The following is a 20819-nucleotide window of genomic DNA, read 5'->3' as shown; positions in this document are numbered from 1 at the left end:
CCCGTATCTCTCCTCTCGCACCCAAACCGTATCCACAGATGGTTGGAGGTCAAACAGTGTTAAGATAACGAAAGGGGTCCCACAGGGTTCCATTCTCGGCCCCCTCTTGTTCTCTCTTTATGTCAATGACTTGGGCACTGAACTGGATCATTCCAGGGTAAATCTTTTTGCAGATGACACGATACTGATTACCGCTGGCCGCTCTCCGGATGACGTGATTGCTAAGCTCCAGGGTGATTTCAACAAACTACAACATCAGCTAGTTGCTCTTAAACTAGTCCTGAATACCTCCAAAACCAAGGTGCTATGCTTCTCACCAGGACTAAAGCAGGAAGTTATTTTTCCCCAATTACATTCCTGAAATAATTATCAAATAGAGCAAGTCAAGATCTATAAGTATCTTGGGGTCATCCTGGATTCAAAACTGAATTTTGAAGATCACATTGATTATATTGGTAAAAAGACAAAAATAAAAATTGGTTTTCTGTATCGATACAAGCACTGCTTCCCCCCTATGTTCCGTTTGGAATTGATAAAAGCTACCATACTGCCTCTACTTGATTACTGTGATATCGTGTATAAATCAGCTCCAAGTACTGTACTGAAGAAGCTTGATTCCATCTATCACTCGGCCTTAAGATTTGCATTGAACTGCCCATATAGGACTCACCACTGTGATCTCTACATTGGGTCAAACTTAACATCTCTTAATGTTCGACGGCTTGTGCACCAGATCTTATTTATTCACGATGTACTTGCAAAAAAATCCGCAGACTACCTGCTGGATCTCCTCTCTGTTTCAAAGAACAAATTTGACTTCAGGTCTTCGCTCATTTACCAGCTTCACATTCCCTATTGCCGTACAAAAACCGGAGGAAGGGCCTTTGCTATTGATGCCCCCAGGGTCTGGAATGCTATTGCCAATAAACTGCAACTTGAATCACTACCTATGAGATCTTCACTTAGAACTGCTCTAGAGGAGTTGTACACCCCTAACTGCCACTGCTATTCAGTGGCCTAAAATAAAATAAAATGTTTCGCTCCGGATGACCGCTGCAAAGTATTATCTGTATTTTGATTTAGCGTGCTGATCTTAAAGGTGCATTGAAAAATGTGATACTCCGACTGATGCTCCTGTTGTTGTGGAGTGACTCATGCAGCCAGCTATGGCTCTAGGGTTTGTTTGTTATATGTTATTTATGTAGTATATTGTAAAAAATTAGGTCACAGTCCCTGTGATCACTGTTATATTGCATTTATGGCTTTGTTTTGGTGATTTCGAAAACGTTTTTTTGGTTTGGCCATGTTTTTGTTTATTGTAGTACGGATTTAAACTGATGGCCTTAATCTTAGTTGTCTTGTGGTTGTTGTTGTTTGACTTGCATCCCACTGGGATTTTTGCACACAGCGTTGGTGTACGGTGCTTTTTGAGGAATATTTTGATGTTTTATTCCTGGATTTTATGTTTGCACAGTCACAAAGTCACTTTAAGATTATTTCTTGTTCATGTTTTTTTTGTTGCGGTTGCACCCGATTTAAGAGCCGAATGGCTCACAGGGCTATACCAAATAAATTGAACTAAATGGAACTTCGCACTCCCTATTCCCACACCTCGATCTCTCTTGCCGCTCCGTCACCCTCTCTCCCGCCGCTTGTCGCTTTCCTCTCCACTGCATGTCCTTTCACCCTCTCCTCACCATTCCTCTCCGTCTCTTCCTCCCTCCGCGATGTCCCTCGCCGGCACTCCGTCCTCTGTCGCGTTCGTGCGGCGACTCGCTGCCGAAGTGCTCGGTGGGTGGAAAAGGAGGCGTGACGTCAACGCGCACGATCCCAGCCGAACGCTGTGGGATGTGGGTGACGTCATCCCGCGGCGTGCGCGGTGACATCACTAACGTGAACATGCGCACCAGTCCGCCAGGCAGGCAGCAATCCAGCCGGAGAGAGAGAATTATTTAGAGGCGAGGGAATCCACAGTCCAGCCACCTCGACACAATTATAAAAATAAACTCAATCTTGATTTGAAGCTTTCGTGACTGCAGGAATCCATACTCTTTGGTTCTTTCGGTAAGTCACGTTTCGGGCGCAACACAAGCGTCCGTCATCAGGTGGGAAAGCATGGTCTGCGGCTGAGGCAGACTGTTTTAAAAGGTTTGAAATGGGTGTAGCTCAAGGGTCATAAAGAAGTGGCCGAGGCTAGTGATGTTAATGTGAGAAATTAGCATGATGTTAATGTGAGAGATTAGCATGTAACTGTAAGATAGGAGAGCGGCATCCTGAACGAGGGCACGGAAGTGGCTATGTTAATGTGAGGGATTAGCATGATGTCAATGCGAGAAATTAGAGGGCACGGAAGTGGCTATGTTAATGTGAGAGATTAGCATGATGTTAATGTGAGAAATTAGAGGGCACGGAAGTGGCTATGTTAATGTGAGAGATTAGCATGATGTTAATGTGAGAAATTAGAGAGCACGGAAGTGGCTATGTTAATGTGAGGGATTAGCATGATGTTAATGTGAGAAATTAGAGAGCACGGAAGTGGCTATGTTAATGTGAGGGATTAGCATGATGTTAATGTGAGAAATTAGAGAGCACGGAAGTGGCTATGTTAATGTGAGAGATTAGCATGATGTTAATGTGAGAAATTAGAGGGCACGGAAGTGGCTATGTTAATGTGAGGGATTAGCATGATGTTAATGTGAGAAATTATAGGGCACGGAAGTGGCTATGTTAATGTGAGGGATTAGCATGATGTTAATGTGAGAAATTAGCATGATGTTAATGTACATAAACATAGAGGAAGAGGGAATGATGAGAGTTGGGGTCTGAGGATATTTATTTTTTATGATGACCACTTGCGCCTTGTCAGTCCTCACAAGAACAAACCTTCCCACAATGCATTGTACCAGCAACATTGTATAATTTGACTTTGAATATAAATTAATATATTTAAAATACTTTTGATGATTGAAGGATCTGTCTGGTACTCAAAAGCTACTCGTAAATAATTATTCATACGTTAATTTAAAACTGGTCATCAAGAAACATTTATTTAATTGACTCACGAGAGCCTGATGCTGCTGATGAGACACCGTATATCAAAACCAGCCCAGAGTGTTGCTTGTGTTGAACCAATGTTGCTCAATGTATGCACTCTTCGAAGGTCATGTTGTTGATGGGATGTAAAAAAAATATTTTTATTTAAGAGAAGCGGCAGATGTCGGAAGGAGGCGAATTGTCTGCTTATTTATAGCAGGAACTCTCAAGGCACGTGATGACATCGTTATGCTACCGGGCGATAAAGCGGGCTCAGTTATTATCTGGCGGAGCGATCTTTCCAGGGAGGGAGCATACAGACAAATGAGTGACACCTTCGCCTACCGCAAAGGCGAGCGTGACCTTACAGCGAGCACCTATTAGTCAAGAGCGCTCTACGGAGACTGCCAAATACTTCGTAATTCGCATTCCTCAGACATGACCCATCTCCTTGTGAATAGAACTCGGATTCAACAGCTCAGTTCGCCAGATCGTATCTGCCTCCAGTTGAGCTCATTTCTACAACTTTATCGCGAGACGCACCGAGACAATGTTGAGACATTGTACTCTGCAAATCAGAGGCCGCAAGCACTTTACTATTCCATCTCCAGCCCAGCCGTGAGTGCATCGATCATCTAAAGCGAATCCACAGCTCCAGAGCAAATTGGCACCCATCCACAGTCCGCGTCTGAACGGATTGTATCGATACTTGCGAGTGCCACGTACAATGGGTTAACATTGCAGTTTATGTGCCATTATGAAATGTCTGTCATCTGCAATCTGCTTGGCAGAGTAATGCTCCCGCACTATTAACGCCATAAAAGGCATCGCCGCTCTCGCTCGCTCGCTACCTGGCACCGGCGCTGGGCATTGCTCGCCAATAAATCCTCGAGGTGTTGCCGTCGCCACGAGTTATGTAGCAACTCTGAGAGTGAGGTGGTGGACACGGTGGTGGACACGGTGGTGGTGGTGATGGTGGTGGTGGGCACGGTGGTGGACACGGTGGTGGTGGTGATGTTGGGGACGGCGCGAGGACGGCCCTGTCGGTCGATTATCATCACTGTGCACATTACCGTGATCGAGTTCAACACAGCAACACTGGTAAAAGATCTCGGTACATGTCCATGCCCCACCATCTGACGTACAGATGACGATTTCCCGAAGTGTCCGGATTAAAGGCGGGATTGATGGCAACCTCGCTACGGCCGTGCCAGGCGCAGTGGCCAGGCCAGGTTTCAATAATTCCCGTCACGCGCCCCGGCGTCACTGCCGCCGGTCGTCGCGATGCAGATCACGAAGCTCACGGACCCCAGCAGAAACTCATCACAATCTTATTCCTCCGCCGTCCCTCTGGGGAGCAGGCGGCTTTAAATTGACTCTGGAACTGTGCGTGATTGCTCCGATTCACGTTACAGGCAGCAGCGGCAATAAAGACTTCGCGTCTAATTTATACCGGCGGCGGCAGCAGCACCCACGTGCAGTGGAATGCACGGCATGATGCGAACGTGCGTGCGCGAACTGACGATATACTACTACACTGTGTTCTAAAATAAGTACAAGTTGTTTTCTGGCTGGCTAATAGCCTCGTCCAAATGACGTACAGGTTGCTATAGTTATAATTAAATGTATACTATTACAAGCATCACCGTTCCATATCTAATTATTCTCACCAATATTCAAGTAACACATACAACTATTACCATAATAGTGTTGATAAAAGTGTTAACAACGTTGGTTCTTTTTGAGAATGACTGAAGTTGAATGTGTATCCGCGTTCGCGTGCATTCGGGCAGGAGCAGGCGTGTGGGGAGCGGTGGCGCAGTGATTAGCCATTAGAAGCACTGCGCTACTGACCCGGCGACCCGACTTCAATTTCCGCTCACGACCAATAACGGCGACTAACATCTTAACCAGGACTCTTTGGTTCTATTCGGTAAAGTCACGTAGGTAAAAAATAAAATAACAAAAATCACGACGTTTTGGCCACAACACAAGTGGCCTTCATCAGGTGAAGGGACCGTGCTGTCATGAGGACAGCGTTGGAGTGAAAACAGCCAAGCCCAGGTCGCGTCCTTTAAGCTGTGTGGGAGGAAGCACGATGTACGTAGGAGGTGCATAGACCATGATGGACCAGGCGCAGGTGGGGACCATGACGGACCAGCAGCGGGGGGGGGGGGGGAGTAGAGTGAGTGAGTGGAGTGAGTGGAGTGAGTAGAGTGAGTGAGTGGGGTGAGTGGAGTGAGTGGAGTGGAGTGAGTGGAGTGAGTGGAGTGAGTGAGTGAGTGGAGTGAGTGGAGTGAGTGAGTGGAGTGAGTGGAGTGAGTGAGTGGGGTGAGTGGAGTGAGTGAGTGGAGTGAGTGAGTGGGGTGAGTGGAGTGAGTGAGTGGAGTGAGTGAGTGAGTGGAGTGAGTGGAGTGGAGTGAGTGAGTGGAGTGAGTGGGGTGAGCGAGTGGAGTGAGTGAGTGGAGTGAGTGAGTGGAGTGAGTGAGTGGAGTGAGTGGGTGGAGTGAGTGAGTGGAGTGAGTGAGTGAGTGGAGTGAGTGAGTGGAGTGAGTGGAGTGAGTGGAGTGAGTAGATAGAGTGAGTGGAGTGAGTGAGTGGAGTGAGTGAGTGGAGTGAGTGGGGTGAGTGGAGTGAGTGAGTGGAGTGAGTGGAGTGAGTAGGGTGAGTGGAGTGAGTGAGTGGAGTGAGTGGAGTGAGTAGATAGAGTGAGTGGAGTGAGTGAGTGGAGTGAGTGGAGTGAGTGAGTGGAGTGAGTGGGTGGAGTGAGTGAGTGAGTGGAGTGAGTGAGTGGAGTGAGTGAGTGGAGTGAGTGAGTGGAGAGAAATAAGCAGCTGTGAAAGTTTGGGATACCACTACTTGAAAAAAATGTCACTGTACCATTGAAAATTAGTTTAATGTTTGGTTTGATTTAGAACATCTTTCCAATGATTGCTTAATTTGAAACCATCCTCTCGGTTAAAATTGTGTCTGTATCTGTAAATCTGAATTGCCTCGTGGACAAATCTCTGATAAGATCCCGTGGGTTTGCAGAGAACCTTGGTATCGGAGAAAACTATATCGTGATCACCCACAGCGTTGTAACAGTGGTCAGCTACGGCAGAATAATTCGTTCTGCCGTGTTTCAAATCTGATTTGTGCTCGCGAATTCGGTCAGAGACATGTCGCTTCGTCCTCGATATAAGTCAGGAACGACATCCTTCACGGATGGGATCAGGTCACGGAATTTGCGAGCACAAATCAGATTTGAAACACGGCAAAACGAATTATTCTGCCGTAGCTGACCACTGTTATAACGCTGTGGGTGATCACGATATAGTTTTCTCCGATACCAAGGTTCTCTGCAAACCCACGGGTTTTTATCAGAGATTTGTCCACGAGGCAATTCAGATTTACAAACACAGACACAATTTCAACCGAGAGGATGGTTTCAAATTAAGCAATCATTGGAAAGATGTTCTAAATCAAACCAAACATTAAACTAATTTTCAATGGTACAGTGACATTTTTTTCAAGTAATGGTATTCCAAACTTTCACAGCTGCTTATTTCTCTCTACTCACTCCACTCACTCAACTCACTCCACTCACTCCACTCCACTCACTCACTCCACTCACTCACTCCACTCACTCACTCCACTCACTCACTCCACTCACTCACTCTACCCCCCCCCCCCCCCCCGCTGCTGGTCCATCATGGTATGGTCCCCACCCGCCCCTGGTCCATCATGGCCCATGCACCTCCTACGTACATCGTGCTCATTTTTATGCTAATTCCTTTGTCAAGCGTTTTGCTTCCTCCCACACAGCTTAAAGGACGCGACCTGGGCTTGGCTGTTTTCACTCCAACGCTGTCCTCATGACAGCACGGCCCCTTCACCTAGTGGTATCCCAAACATTCACAGCTGCGTATTTCTCTCCACTGACTCACTCCACTCACTCCACTCACTCCACTCCACTCACTCCACTCACTCCACTCACTCCACTCACTCCACTCCACTCACTCCACTCACTCCACTCCACTCACTCCACTCACTCCACTCCACTCACTCCACTCCACTCACTCCACTCACTCCACTCACTCCACTCACTCCACTCCACTCACTCCACTCACTCCACTCACTCACTCCACTCACTCCACTCACTCACTCCACTCACTCACTCACTCCACTCACTCACTCCACTCACTCACTCCACTCACTCACTCCACTCACTCCACTTACTCACTCACTCCACCCACTCCACTCACCCACTCCACTCACTCACCCCACTCACTCCACTCACTCTACTCACTCACTCCACTCACTCACTCCACTCACTCACTCCACTCACTCTCCACTCACTCACTCTACTCACTCACCTCACTCACTCCACTCACCCCACTCACTCACTCCACTCACTCCACTCACTCACTCTACTCCCCCCCACCCCCCACTGCTGGTCCGTCATGGTCCCCACCCGCTCCTGGTCCATCATGGCCCATGCACCTCCTACGTATATCGTGCTCATTTTTATACTAATTCCTTTGTCAAGCGTTTTGCTTCCTCCCACACAGCTTAAAGGACGCGACCTGGGCTTGGCTGTTTTCACTCCAACGCTGTCCTCATGACAGCACGGTCCCTTCACCTGATGAAGGCCACTTGTGTTGTGGCCGAAACGTCGTGATTTTTGTTATTTTATTTTGTACCTACGTGACTTTACCGAATAGAACCAAAGAGTATGGATCCTTGCAGTCACGAAAGCTTCAAATCTAGAATCTTAACCAGTCCTGGGACTGCCAAGGGCCACTCAGTCCTTAATTGAGTAAACATGGATGGTGTGTAAACATCAGCACTGGCGAGACAAAGGCGACCGGGTGCGGTGCTGGCCACTACACACGCTAGCTAACAGCACATGCCCCAGTAGCCTGTTGAAGGCTATATGGGGGATCTTTGTTTTTGTGTGTACACGCGTGGCTGAGCTATGTGGAGGAGGAGGCGGCTGCGGCGTGAATGCGGAGAGCGCTGATGTCAGCTGGGGGTTTATTTTCACGCTCCGTCATTTAGGAGTGTGAAGGAAATTTACTGCGCCTGGCAGCCACGTAAAGCACAGCAGTCTTTGTCATGCTCGCCGGCGGCACTTCGAGAGGGAGAGCTGGTGGCACAGGCGTGGCGGGTACACGATGGCACAGGAGGGGCACAGTGGCGCAGAAAAGATAGTGTCACTCTAAAGGGAGTGTCACTATCTTTGGCTGAAAATATATTAACGTAATAACCCAGTGCAAGAACTAAACAAGCGCGTAGTGGCGACACCGCTCGGATAAATCTCTGCCCGGTTGCAGAAACATGCAGCACAAATATTACAGAATCAGCGTTTGGAAAGGGTTCTTAAGATAGGAGGCTGCATTCCTTACCCCATTAGAAGCATACGAATTCACCCCGAAGCCCTGCAATGAACGCCTCGTGCCGAACCACGACCGGGCCGGAATTCGCCCGCAGGCGGAGTGGACACGGCCACAGGGCAGCACGCGAGGCTGGCGCGGCACACGAGGGGGTGGGTGGCCAACACCACGCCCGGCCGCCTTTGTCTCCCCAGTGGCGATGTTTACACACCGCACCAGGTACTCATTTAAGGGTGAGTCAACCAATAGCAGGACCAGGATCGGTTTAAATATTTGCCACTTGTATCGCAATTGGTCGTGAGCGGAAATTGACCTCGGGTCGCCGGGGTCACAGCGCGCGAAGCACTGCACTGGCACGCGGCTCTCACGCAGCTCCTTGGCGACTTGTTTTGACCTGGAACATCCCTAGAGATGGAGCTTCTCGGTTGCAAGGCTGTCCAGAGTGTCAATTACCAGAAATAAAACACGCCACCAGACACGTACACACAGATTTTAAATCTATTACTTATACCGTTTGCATTGATACATTAATATCTCACGAAGTAAAACACATAATTATGTGCATATACATCATTTGATGGAGAACACCGCCGGTTCGTGTAGAATGCACTCGAGCTGCTGCCGCGGTTGTGCGAGTGCATTTTAATGAGAAATGGTAATGACATTAGGTCATCATCTACATGTTCGTGAGTGCGTCAGCTCGTTCCGTACTGAGGCGTCTCTGTGCCTGAATGAGAGCGCGCCTCTCCGAGTTGCCACTCGAGGCACAGTCCGGAATCGACGCCCGTCTTCGTGCCGAGCCGCGCAACTTCTCCAGGCCGCCCCCGGGCAGCGCCACGGCCCCCCGAGTCCGCGCTCGCCGAGCGGCCAAACTCAAACACTCGCCCTGAGCCCGTCGAGTCGTCGGGCTCAGCCGCTTGGCTGCGCGAGTGACGAAGCGGCCGAGCCCAGCGCAGCGGTGGCCATCGCAGACCTCTTCCTGTCCGGCGGCAACGGCGCCCGCATCAAACGCGCCGCGCACTTTGAAAGGGGGATGGGGGTTTAAATCCGCGTCTCACCCCCACCCCCTGCGGACGCGGCGGCTGCTGCGATGCTTTCAAGTGGCTGGCCGCGCAGGGAATTAATCCGAATGAGACAACCACGGCCGCGCCGTTCGCGCGGCGCGGTGGTCGGTGCAGGGGGGGGCACGACCGCGGCTCTCGACGCGGACGTCTGAACACGCGGTCGGGCGTTTGCCTCGGAGTGGCACGCGTCGAGCGAGTCCGTCACGAGCGCCCCAGAGACACCGCGGGGCGATCATCTCGAGAGCGGCGTCAGAACTCGCCAACTTGACGCCACGCGCGCTCTGTGACTCCTCTCCATTGTGACGCGTGCCCCCCCCCCCCCTCGTCCGGCGGCGTGGGCCCGGCAGTGATGGAGCGCCAGTTTTCATGAACGCAAACCTCACATAGATCTAAAACACACATTCATATGTCGGCTTTCACGACTACTCGTATGTTCAAATTGCATGTCTCTTGTGTGAGATTGTCGTGTAGATGTAACCCTCCAGCACCAAACAGAGCCAATTACATCAATAGTATCACGTGGGAAAATGGGGTAATCATTTGGTTGATCAGCACCACCGGATATGGAATGCTGAAAAGCGATGAGGAGGAGGAGTCGGAGAAGGAGGCGACGCGGAGCACAGAGGAGTGGTTCCGCGTGGCTCCATGTGGCTCAAATTCTCCCTGCACGAGCCGTCCCACAGCTCTCCGTGAAGCAGCCTCACGACGCGTGGCTCAATGCGCCACGAAGCACAAGCACGGCCTGAATGACAAACAGCAACGCCTTGGCAGGGGCAGCAGTGACAGCTGTAAAAAAAAACGAAATAAGCAAAATGCTCAATGCAGGACCGTGCCGAATCAAAGACTCGGTGAGGCGCATGGCCAATTCCTCGGATCACCTCCTGCACAGTGAATACCCACGCTCGTCACCCAGTCAGCCAAGGTCTATGATCAACACGGCGCAGTAATAACACCGGCACCAGATCTCGATACAAATTAGTTCCTGATGCCACCAGAACAGGTATGCTAAGTCCCGGAGTGATCCGGGACCAGCCCGGAACAGGGGAACAACCCTAGCCCTAAGGCTCCCTCCGTCCTTGGACCAGCCCCTCTCCCCAATCTCTCTCTGTAAGCTGCTGTTCGCTGCGCGCGGATGGTGGTGGTGATGATGGTGGTGAGAATGGTGGGGAGGATGGTGGTGAGGATGGTGGTGATAATGGTGGTGAGGATGGTGGTGAGGATGGTGGTGAGGATGGTGGTAAGGATGGTGGGAAGGATGGTGGTGAGGATGGTGGTGAGGATGGTGGTAAGGATGGTGGTGAGGATGGTGATAAGGATGGTGGTGAGGATGGTGGTAAGGATGGTGGTGAGGTGGTGGTGATGGTGGTGAGGATGGTGAGGATGGTGGTGATGATGGTGGTGAGGATGGTGGTAATGGTGGTGAGGATGGTGAGGATGGTGGGGAGGATGGTGGTGAGGATGGTGGTAAGGATGGTGGTGAGGATGGTGGTAAGGATGGTGGTGAGGATGGTGGTAAGGACGGTGGTGAGGATGGTGGTGATGGTGGTGAGCATGGTGGTGAGGATGGTGGTGAGGATGGTGGGGAGGATGGTGGGGAGGATGGTGAGGATGGTGGTAAGGATGGTGGTGAGGATGGTGGTAAGGATGGTGGTGAGGATGGTGGTAAGGATGGTGGTGAGGATGGTGAGGATGGTGGTGATGATGGTGGTGAGGATGGTGGTAATGGTGGTGAGGATGGTGAGGATGGTGGGGAGGATGGTGATGAGGATGGTGGTAAGGATGGTGGTGAGGATGGTGGTAAGGATGGTGGTGAGGATGGTGGTAAGAACGGTGGTGAGGATGGTGGTGAGCATGGTGGTGAGGATGGTGGTGATGATGGTGGTGAGGATGGTATGGTAGTGAGGATGGTGGTGACGATGGTGGTGAGGATGGTGGTGAGGATGGTGGTGACGATGGTGGTGAGGATGGTGGTGATGGTGGTGAGCATGGTGGTGAGGATGGTGGTGAGGATGGTGGGGAGGATGGTGGGGAGGATGGTGGGGAGGATGGTGAGGATGGTGGTAAGGATGGTGGTGAGGATGGTGGTAAGGATGGTGGTGAGGATGGTGGTAAGGATGGTGGTGAGGATGGTGAGGATGGTGGTGATGATGGTGGTGAGGATGGTGGTAATGATGGTGAGGATGGTGAGGATGGTGGGGAGGATGGTGGTGAGGATGGTGGTAAGGATGGTGGTGAGGATGGTGGTAAGGATGGTGGTGAGGATGGTGGTAAGGACGGTGGTGAGGATGGTGGTGAGCATGGTGGTGAGGATGGTGGTGATGATGGTGGTGAGGATGGTATGGTGGTGAGGATGGTGGTGACGATGGTGGTGAGGATGGTGGTGATGATGGTGGTGAGGATGGTGGTGACGATGGTGGTGAGGATGGTGGTGATGATGGTGGTGAGGATGGTGGTGACGATGGTGGTGAGGATGGTATGGTGGTGGGGATGGTCGCGGTGGCACCGGGGGCCGTTGCGTTCCAGACTGTCACCAGTTCCTCTCTCCCCCTTCACACCCACACACAGAATAAACGAGCGGACAATACACGCGTCTCTCGCCTCCACGTGAAACGTAAAGTAACGTATTTTACACATCCCATCAACCAACATGGCATTCTGTAAGTGCATAATATCAACAGCATTGATTCAGTATTCAGTGTCTCATCAAGAGTCAGTCTTGCTTGAGTCAATGCTGTCGAACTTCCAGAAGACCTTCCCAGTTCGATCTGGGTCCTAGTAAGACGCACAACAGAAAGCACTAGCATCAATGTGAAGAATACATCAACACAAATACCCAGACACTTCGCCCCCTTCACATATCTCTCCCTCTAAATAAAAAATCAATGTCTTTAACATTTGGATAAATCTGGCAGCTCATCAGCATTTGTTCAAACAAGCCTGACTCTGTCGATGAGACACTAAACGCCAAAACCGGTTGAGAGCTTGCTTGTCTGTAACGAATCCTGCTGAAATGATGCTCTTCAAGAAGAATGTAGACAGATTTGTTTTTATTTGGCGTGGAGTGACAGATGTGGGAAGGAGGCGACTTGTCGGTTGAGTTGGTTTGTGTCCGACTACGAAAGGAAACGGAGGCAGCCAGCGGGGCAGGGAGTGGCGTGGAGGCGACGGCCCCGTGACGCTCCGGGCCCAGCGCCGGCCGCTCGGCCACCTGGGCCCAGTCCCGCAGTTGACGCCGCTGCCGCGGGACAAGCGCGCCGAGCTCCTCCAGGGGGCCAACGCTGCACCGCTAGGAGACGGAATGAGTCCCTACGCCGGATTATTCATCTCGGCAGAGGCGTTAAACGTAAACAAACTGGGCAGGTTTGACATTTTCACAGCGTCATTTTTCCACGGAATGTATTTCTGGAGAGTCCTCACAGCGCGGCACCTCCACTGGGAGCTGCGTCCCGCGCTCTCTCTGCCTCTGCCCCCGCGCCTCCGACTCCTTCTCCTGCACTTCCGAGAGAGCACGGTTGGCTACGTACGGTGCGAAAGAAGTTCGACAGGCATGCATACAACGCCAAAGGCGCACACAGGTGAAGGATTCGGAGGGCGCCCATTGCTTTCCCACTCTCTCTCCATTAGGGGCATCGGCGACTGATTTATTTATTTTCTAAAACGGTTACTGAGCACAGGGCCCAGAGAGATAGAACGTCAATCGGCCAGCAACAAACAGTATAAAGGTCCGTGCTGTGAAACGAACCGTGATGTCGAAACACTGCCTGTGACCTCCTTGTCATCACTGCCCGTGACCTCCATGTCATCACTGCCTGTGACCTCCATGTCATCACGGCCTGTGACCTCCATGTCATTACGGCCTGTGACCTCCATGTCATCACTGCCTGTGACCTCCATGTCATCACTGCCTGTGACCTCCATGTCATCACTGCCTGTGACCTCCATGTCATCAATGCCTGTGACCTCCATGTCATCACGGCCTGTGACCTCCATGTCATTACGGCCTGTGACCTCCATGTCATCACTGCCTGTGACCTCCATGTCATTCCAGCCTGTGACCTCCATATCATCACTGCCTGTGACCTCCATGTCATTACGGCCTGTGACCTCCATATCATCACTGCCTGTGACCTCCATGTCATCACTGCCTGTGACCTCCATGTCATCACGGCCTGTGACCTCGATGTCATCACGGCCTGTGACCTCCATGTCATCACGGCCTGTGACCTCCATGTCATCACGGCCTGTGACCTCCATGTCATCACTGCCTGTGACTTCCATGTCATCACTGCCTGTGACCTCCATATCATCACGGCCTGTGACCTCCATGTCATCACGGCCTGTGACCTCCATGTCATCACGGCCTGTGACCTCCATGTCATCACGGCCTGTGACCTCCATGTCATCACGGCCTGTGACCTCCATGTCATCACGGCCTGTGACCTCCATGTCATCACGGCCTGTGACCTCCATGTCATCACGGCCTGTGACCTCCATGTCATCACGGCCTGTGACCTCCATGTCATCACGGCCTGTGACCTCCATGTCATTACGGCCTGTGACCTCCATGTCATCACGGCCTGTGACCTCCATGTCATCACTGCCTGTGACCTCCATGTCATCACTGCCTGTGACCTCCATGTCATCACGGCCTGTGACCTCCATGTCATTACGGCCTGTGACCACCATGTCATCACTGCCTGTGACCTCCATGTCATCACGGCCTGTGACCTCGATGTCATCACGGCCTGTGACCTCCATGTCATCACGGCCTGTGACCTCCATGTCATCACTGCCTGTGACCTCCATGTCATCACTGCCTGTGACCTCCATGTCATCACTGCCTGTGACCTCCATGTCATCAATGCCTGTGACCTCCATGTCATCACGGCCTGTGACCTCCATGTCATTACGGCCTGTGACCTCCATGTCATCACTGCCTGTGACCTCCATGTCATCACTGCCTGTGACCTCCATGTCATTACAGCCTGTGACCTCCATGTCATCACGGCCTGTGACCTCCATATCATCACTGCCTGTGACCTCCATGTCATCACTGCCTGTGACCTCCATGTCATCACGGCCTGTGACCTCGATGTCATCACGGCCTGTGACCTCCATGTCATCACGGCCTGTGACCTCCATGTCATCACGGCCTGTGACCTCCATGTCATCACTGCCTGTGACTTCCATGTCATCACTGCCTGTGACTTCCATGTCATCACGGCCTGTGACCTCCATGTCATCACGGCCTGTGACCTCCATGTCATCACTGCCTGTGACCTCCATGTCATCACGGCCTGTGACCTCCATGTCATCACGGCCTGTGACCTCCATGTCATCACGGCCTGTGACCTCCATGTCATCACGGCCTGTGACCTCCATGTCATCACGGCCTGTGACCTCCATGTCATCACGGCCTGTGACCTCCATGTCATCACGGCCTGTGACCTCCATGTCATTACGGCCTGTGACCTCCATGTCATCACGGCCTGTGACCTCCATGTCATCACTGCCTGTGACCTCCATGTCATCACTGCCTGTGACCTCCATGTCATCAATGCCTGTGACCTCCATGTCATCACGGCCTGTGACCTCCATGTCATTACGGCCTGTGACCTCCATGTCATCACTGCCTGTGACCTCCATGTCATCACGGCCTGTGACCTCCATATCATCACTGCCTGTGACCTCCATGTCATTACGGCCTGTGACCTCCATATCATCACTGCCTGTGACCTCCATGTCATCACTGCCTGTGACCTCCATGTCATCACGGCCTGTGACCTCGATGTCATCACGGCCTGTGACCTCCATGTCATCACGGCCTGTGACCTCCATGTCATCACGGCCTGTGACCTCCATGTCATCACTGCCTGTGACCTCCATGTCATCACTGCCTGTGACCTCCATATCATCACGGCCTGTGACCTCCATGTCATCACGGCCTGTGACCTCCATGTCATCACGGCCTGTGACCTCCATGTCATCACGGCCTGTGACCTCCATGTCATCACGGCCTGTGACCTCCATGTCATCACGGCCTGTGACCTCCATGTCATCACGGCCTGTGACCTCCATGTCATCACGGCCTGTGACCTCCATGTCATCACGGCCTGTGACCTCCATGTCATCACGGCCTGTGACCTCCATGTCATCACGGCCTGTGACCTCCATGTCATCACGGCCTGTGACCTCCATGTCATCACGGCCTGTGACCTCCATGTCATTACGGCCTGTGACCTCCATGTCATCACGGCCTGTGACCTCCATGTCATCACTGCCTGTGACCTCCATGTCATCACTGCCTGTGACCTCCATGTCATCACGGCCTGTGACCTCCATGTCATTACGGCCTGTGACCACCATGTCATCACTGCCTGTGACCTCCATGTCATCACGGCCTGTGACCTCGATGTCATCACGGCCTGTGACCTCCATGTCATCACGGCCTGTGACCTCCATGTCATCACTGCCTGTGACCTCCATGTCATCACTGCCTGTGACCTCCATGTCATCACTGCCTGTGACCTCCATGTCATCAATGCCTGTGACCTCCATGTCATCACGGCCTGTGACCTCCATGTCATTACGGCCTGTGACCTCCATGTCATCACTGCCTGTGACCTCCATGTCATCACTGCCTGTGACCTCCATGTCATTACAGCCTGTGACCTCCATGTCATTACGGCCTGTGACCTCCATATCATCACTGCCTGTGACCTCCATGTCATCACTGCCTGTGACCTCCATGTCATCACGGCCTGTGACCTCGATGTCATCACGGCCTGTGACCTCCATGTCATCACGGCCTGTGACCTCCATGTCATCACGGCCTGTGACCTCCATGTCATCACTGCCTGTGACTTCCATGTCATCACTGCCTGTGACTTCCATGTCATCACGGCCTGTGACCTCCATGTCATCACGGCCTGTGACCTCCATGTCATCACGGCCTGTGACCTCCATGTCATCACGGCCTGTGACCTCCATGTCATCACGGCCTGTGACCTCCATGTCATCACGGCCTGTGACCTCCATGTCATCACGGCCTGTGACCTCCATGTCATCACGGCCTGTGACCTCCATGTCATCACGGCCTGTGACCTCCATGTCATCACGGCCTGTGACCTCCATGTCATTACGGCCTGTGACCTCCATGTCATCACGGCCTGTGACCTCCATGTCATCACTGCCTGTGACCTCCATGTCATCACTGCCTGTGACCTCCATGTCATCAATGCCTGTGACCTCCATGTCATCACGGCCTGTGACCTCCATGTCATTACGGCCTGTGACCTCCATGTCATCACTGCCTGTGACCTCCATGTCATCACGGCCTGTGACCTCCATATCATCACTGCCTGTGACCTCCATGTCATTACGGCCTGTGACCTCCATATCATCACTGCCTGTGACCTCCATGTCATCACTGCCTGTGACCTCCATGTCATCACGGCCTGTGACCTCGATGTCATCACGGCCTGTGACCTCCATGTCATCACGGCCTGTGACCTCCATGTCATCACTGCCTGTGACCTCCATGTCATCACTGCCTGTGACCTCCATATCATCACGGCCTGTGACCTCCATGTCATCACGGCCTGTGACCTCCATGTCATCACGGCCTGTGACCTCCATGTCATCAGGGCCTGTGACCTCCATGTCATCACGGCCTGTGACCTCCATGTCATCACTGCCTGTGACCTCCATGTCATCACGGCCTGTGACCTCCATGTCATCACGGCCTGTGACCTCCATGTCATCACTGCCTGTGACTTCCATGTCATCACTGCCTGTGACCTCCATGTCATCACGGCCTGTGACCTCCATGTCATCACGGCCTGTGACCTCCATGTCATCACGGCCTGTGACCTCCATGTCATCACGGCCTGTGACCTCCATGTCATCACGGCCTGTGACCTCCATGTCATCACGGCCTGTGACCTCCATGTCATTACGGCCTGTGACCTCCATGTCATCACTGCCTGTGACCTCCATGTCATCACGGCCTGTGACCTCGATGTCATCACGGCCTGTGACCTCCATGTCATCACGGCCTGTGACCTCCATGTCATCACTGCCTGTGACCTCCATGTCATCACTGCCTGTGACCTCCATGTCATCACTGCCTGTGACCTCCATGTCATCAATGCCTGTGACCTCCATGTCATCACGGCCTGTGACCTCCATGTCATTACGGCCTGTGACCTCCATGTCATCACTGCCTGTGACCTCCATGTCATCACTGCCTGTGACCTCCATGTCATTACAGCCTGTGACCTCCATGTCATTACGGCCTGTGACCTCCATATCATCACTGCCTGTGACCTCCATGTCATCACTGCCTGTGACCTCCATGTCATCACGGCCTGTGACCTCGATGTCATCACGGCCTGTGACCTCCATGTCATCACGGCCTGTGACCTCCATGTCATCACGGCCTGTGACCTCCATGTCATCACTGCCTGTGACCTCCATATCATCACGGCCTGTGACCTCCATGTCATCACGGCCTGTGACCTCCATGTCATCACGGCCTGTGACCTCCATGTCATCACGGCCTGTGACCTCCATGTCATCACGGCCTGTGACCTCCATGTCATCACGGCCTGTGACCTCCATGTCATCACTGCCTGTGACCTCCATGTCATCACGGCCTGTGACCTCCATGTCATCACGGCCTGTGACCTCCATGTCATCACGGCCTGTGACCTCCATGTCATCACTGCCTGTGACCTCCATGTCATCACGGCCTGTGACCTCCATGTCATCACTGCCTGTGACCTCCATGTCATCACGGCCTGTGACCTCCATGTCATCACTGCCTGTGACCTCCATGTCATCACGGCCTGTGACCTCCATGTCATCACGGCCTGTGACCTCCATGTCATCACGGCCTGTGACCTCCATGTCATCACTGCCTGTGACCTCCATGTCATCACGGCCTGTGACCTCCATGTCATCACTGCCTGTGACCTCCATGTCATCACGGCCTGTGACCTCCATGTCATCACGGCCTGTGACCTCCATGTCATCACTGCCTGTGACCTCCATGTCATCACGGCCTGTGACCTCCATGTCATCACGGCCTGTGACCTCCATGTCATCACTGCCTGTGACCTCCATGTCATCACGGCCTGTGACCTCCATGTCATCACGGCCTGTGACCTCCATGTCATCACGGCCTGTGACCTCCATGTCATCACTGCCTGTGACCTCCATGTCATCACGGCCTGTGACCTCCATGTCATCACTGCCTGTGACCTCCATGTCATCACGGCCTGTGACCTCTATGTCATCACGGCCTGTGACCTCCATGTCATCACTGCCTGTGACCTCCATGTCATCACGGCCTGTGACCTCCATGTCATCACTGCCTGTGACCTCCATGTCATTACGGCCTGTGACCTCCATGTCATCACGGCCTGTGACCTCCATGTCATCACTGCCTGTGACCTCCATGTCATCACGGCCTGTGACCTCCATGTCATCACGGCCTGTGACCTCCATGTCATCACGGCCTGTGACCTCCATGTCATCACGGCCTGTGACCTCCATGTCATCACTGCCTGTGACCTCCATGTCATCACGGCCTGTGACCTCCATGTCATCACGGCCTGTGACCTCCATGTCATCACGGCCTGTGACCTCCATGTCATCACGGCCTGTGACCTCCATGTCATCACGGCCTGTGCAGGTCCCCGTGCGCCGTCCAGATCGCCGTGCCGTGGCCTCGCCATCGCTGCCTGCCGTGGTCACGGCCGCTCACACCGTCAGCTCCCAGCACCACGAGGGTAACTCTTCTCCTCATTTGTCGAGTGTCACGTGCCACGAGGCGTTCTTTGAACTTCAATCACACCGATGGCTTTGTTCTGAACTCTCTCTACCGGTGCAGTGAGCTGGGAGCTGGCTGGCTGCTCCAGCTCAGCCTCGTCAGCAGCAGCAGCAGCAGGATTCTAGCTGAGGCCGAAGTCCGAAGTTGAAAAGCTTTTGACGCGGACAAGAAAACCGAGCCTCCTCGATGCCTCCTGAGCGAGAGAGTCGATCATCAAGAGCCGCATACTTGCAGGAAGCTCCAGCGCACACAAGCCATATGATTTAACACGGTAAAATTCGTGATCTGATCCCATCTGTGAAGGATACGATCCCTGACATGCAGTACCCCGGCGTCTACAAACTAAGCTGTGTATGCGGCAGTAGTTACATTGGGGAAACGAAGCGACATGTCTTGGATCGTGTTCGTGAACATAAGGCAACCCTCGTGGAGGCAGTTAGACCCGGACAGCGAGGTCATTGGCATCTTGGTGTCGGGTGGCATTAATTGCTTTGTATCGAGCCCTGGATTTAACTTCATCAGAGTGAAAAACGCGGTGTTGATAGCCCCAGGCTGACTGAGAAACGTGTTCCCGTGTGGTCTATAGTGGAGAGAAAATGGAGCAGCCCGGCCTGCATCGCCTCGTGCTAAGGCGATAAATATTGGCAACTCCGCACTCGATATTTCATGTCTGAATGAAATAAAGATGCCACTTCTGTTTCTAAACTGTGTGGATAATTTGTTTAAACGGCCGTCATGAAGCATCGTGGGAATTTATGTCTGCTGCACACTATAAAGCCCGGTTACATATACACAGCACAGCCTGGTTACATATACACAGCACAGCCTGGTTACATATACACAGTGCAGTCTGGTTACATATACACAGTGCAGCCTGGTTACATATACACAGTGCAGCCTGGTTACATATACACAGTGCAGCCTGGTTACATATACACAGTGCTGCCTGGTTACATATACACAGTGCTGCCTGGTTACATATACACAGTGCAGTCTGGTTACATATACACAGTGCAGCCTGGTTACATATACACAGTGCAACCTGGTTACATATACACAGTGCTGTCTGGTTACATATACACAGTGCAGTCTGGTTACATATACACAGTGCAGTCTGGTTACATATACACAGTGCTGCCTGGTTACATATACACAGTGCAGTCTGGTTACATATACACAGTGCAGCCTGGTTACATATACACAGTGCAACCTGGTTACATATACACAGTGCTGTCTGGTTACATATACACAGTGCAGTCTGGTTACATATACACAGTGCAGTCTGGTTACATATACACAGTGCAGCCTGGTTACATATACACAGTGCAGCCTGGTTACATATACACAGTGCAGCCTGGTCACATATACACAGTACAGCCTGGTTACATATACACAGCACAGCCTGGTTACATATACACAGTACAGCCTGGTCACATATACACAGTGCAGTCTGGTTACATATACACGGTGCAGTCTGGTTACATATACACAGTGCAGTCTGGTTACATA

The 20819-nt window shown here is 52.1% G+C and overlaps 1 long non-coding RNA gene across 1 annotated transcript; it reads left to right on the top strand.

The window, feature by feature from the left end:
* The first annotated feature begins 1270 nt into the window (after window positions 1–1270).
* On the top strand, window positions 1271–19286 carry LOC116950496 (uncharacterized). Its single transcript, XR_004404034.2, has 3 exons — window positions 1271–2064; window positions 12598–13050; window positions 19173–19286. It is a non-coding gene; the product is annotated as an uncharacterized LOC116950496 (long non-coding RNA).
* The last annotated feature ends 1533 nt before the right edge of the window (window positions 19287–20819 follow it).

This window comes from Petromyzon marinus, chromosome 39 (genome assembly GCF_048934315.1).
Source record: "Petromyzon marinus isolate PM22_M1 ecotype Great Lakes invasive population chromosome 39, UKy_Petmar_22M1.pri1.0, whole genome shotgun sequence".
Lineage (NCBI taxonomy): Eukaryota > Metazoa > Chordata > Hyperoartia > Petromyzontiformes > Petromyzontidae > Petromyzon > Petromyzon marinus.
The sequence above is the reverse complement of the archived record's forward strand: the minus strand, read 5'-3'. Positions and strand labels throughout refer to the sequence as shown.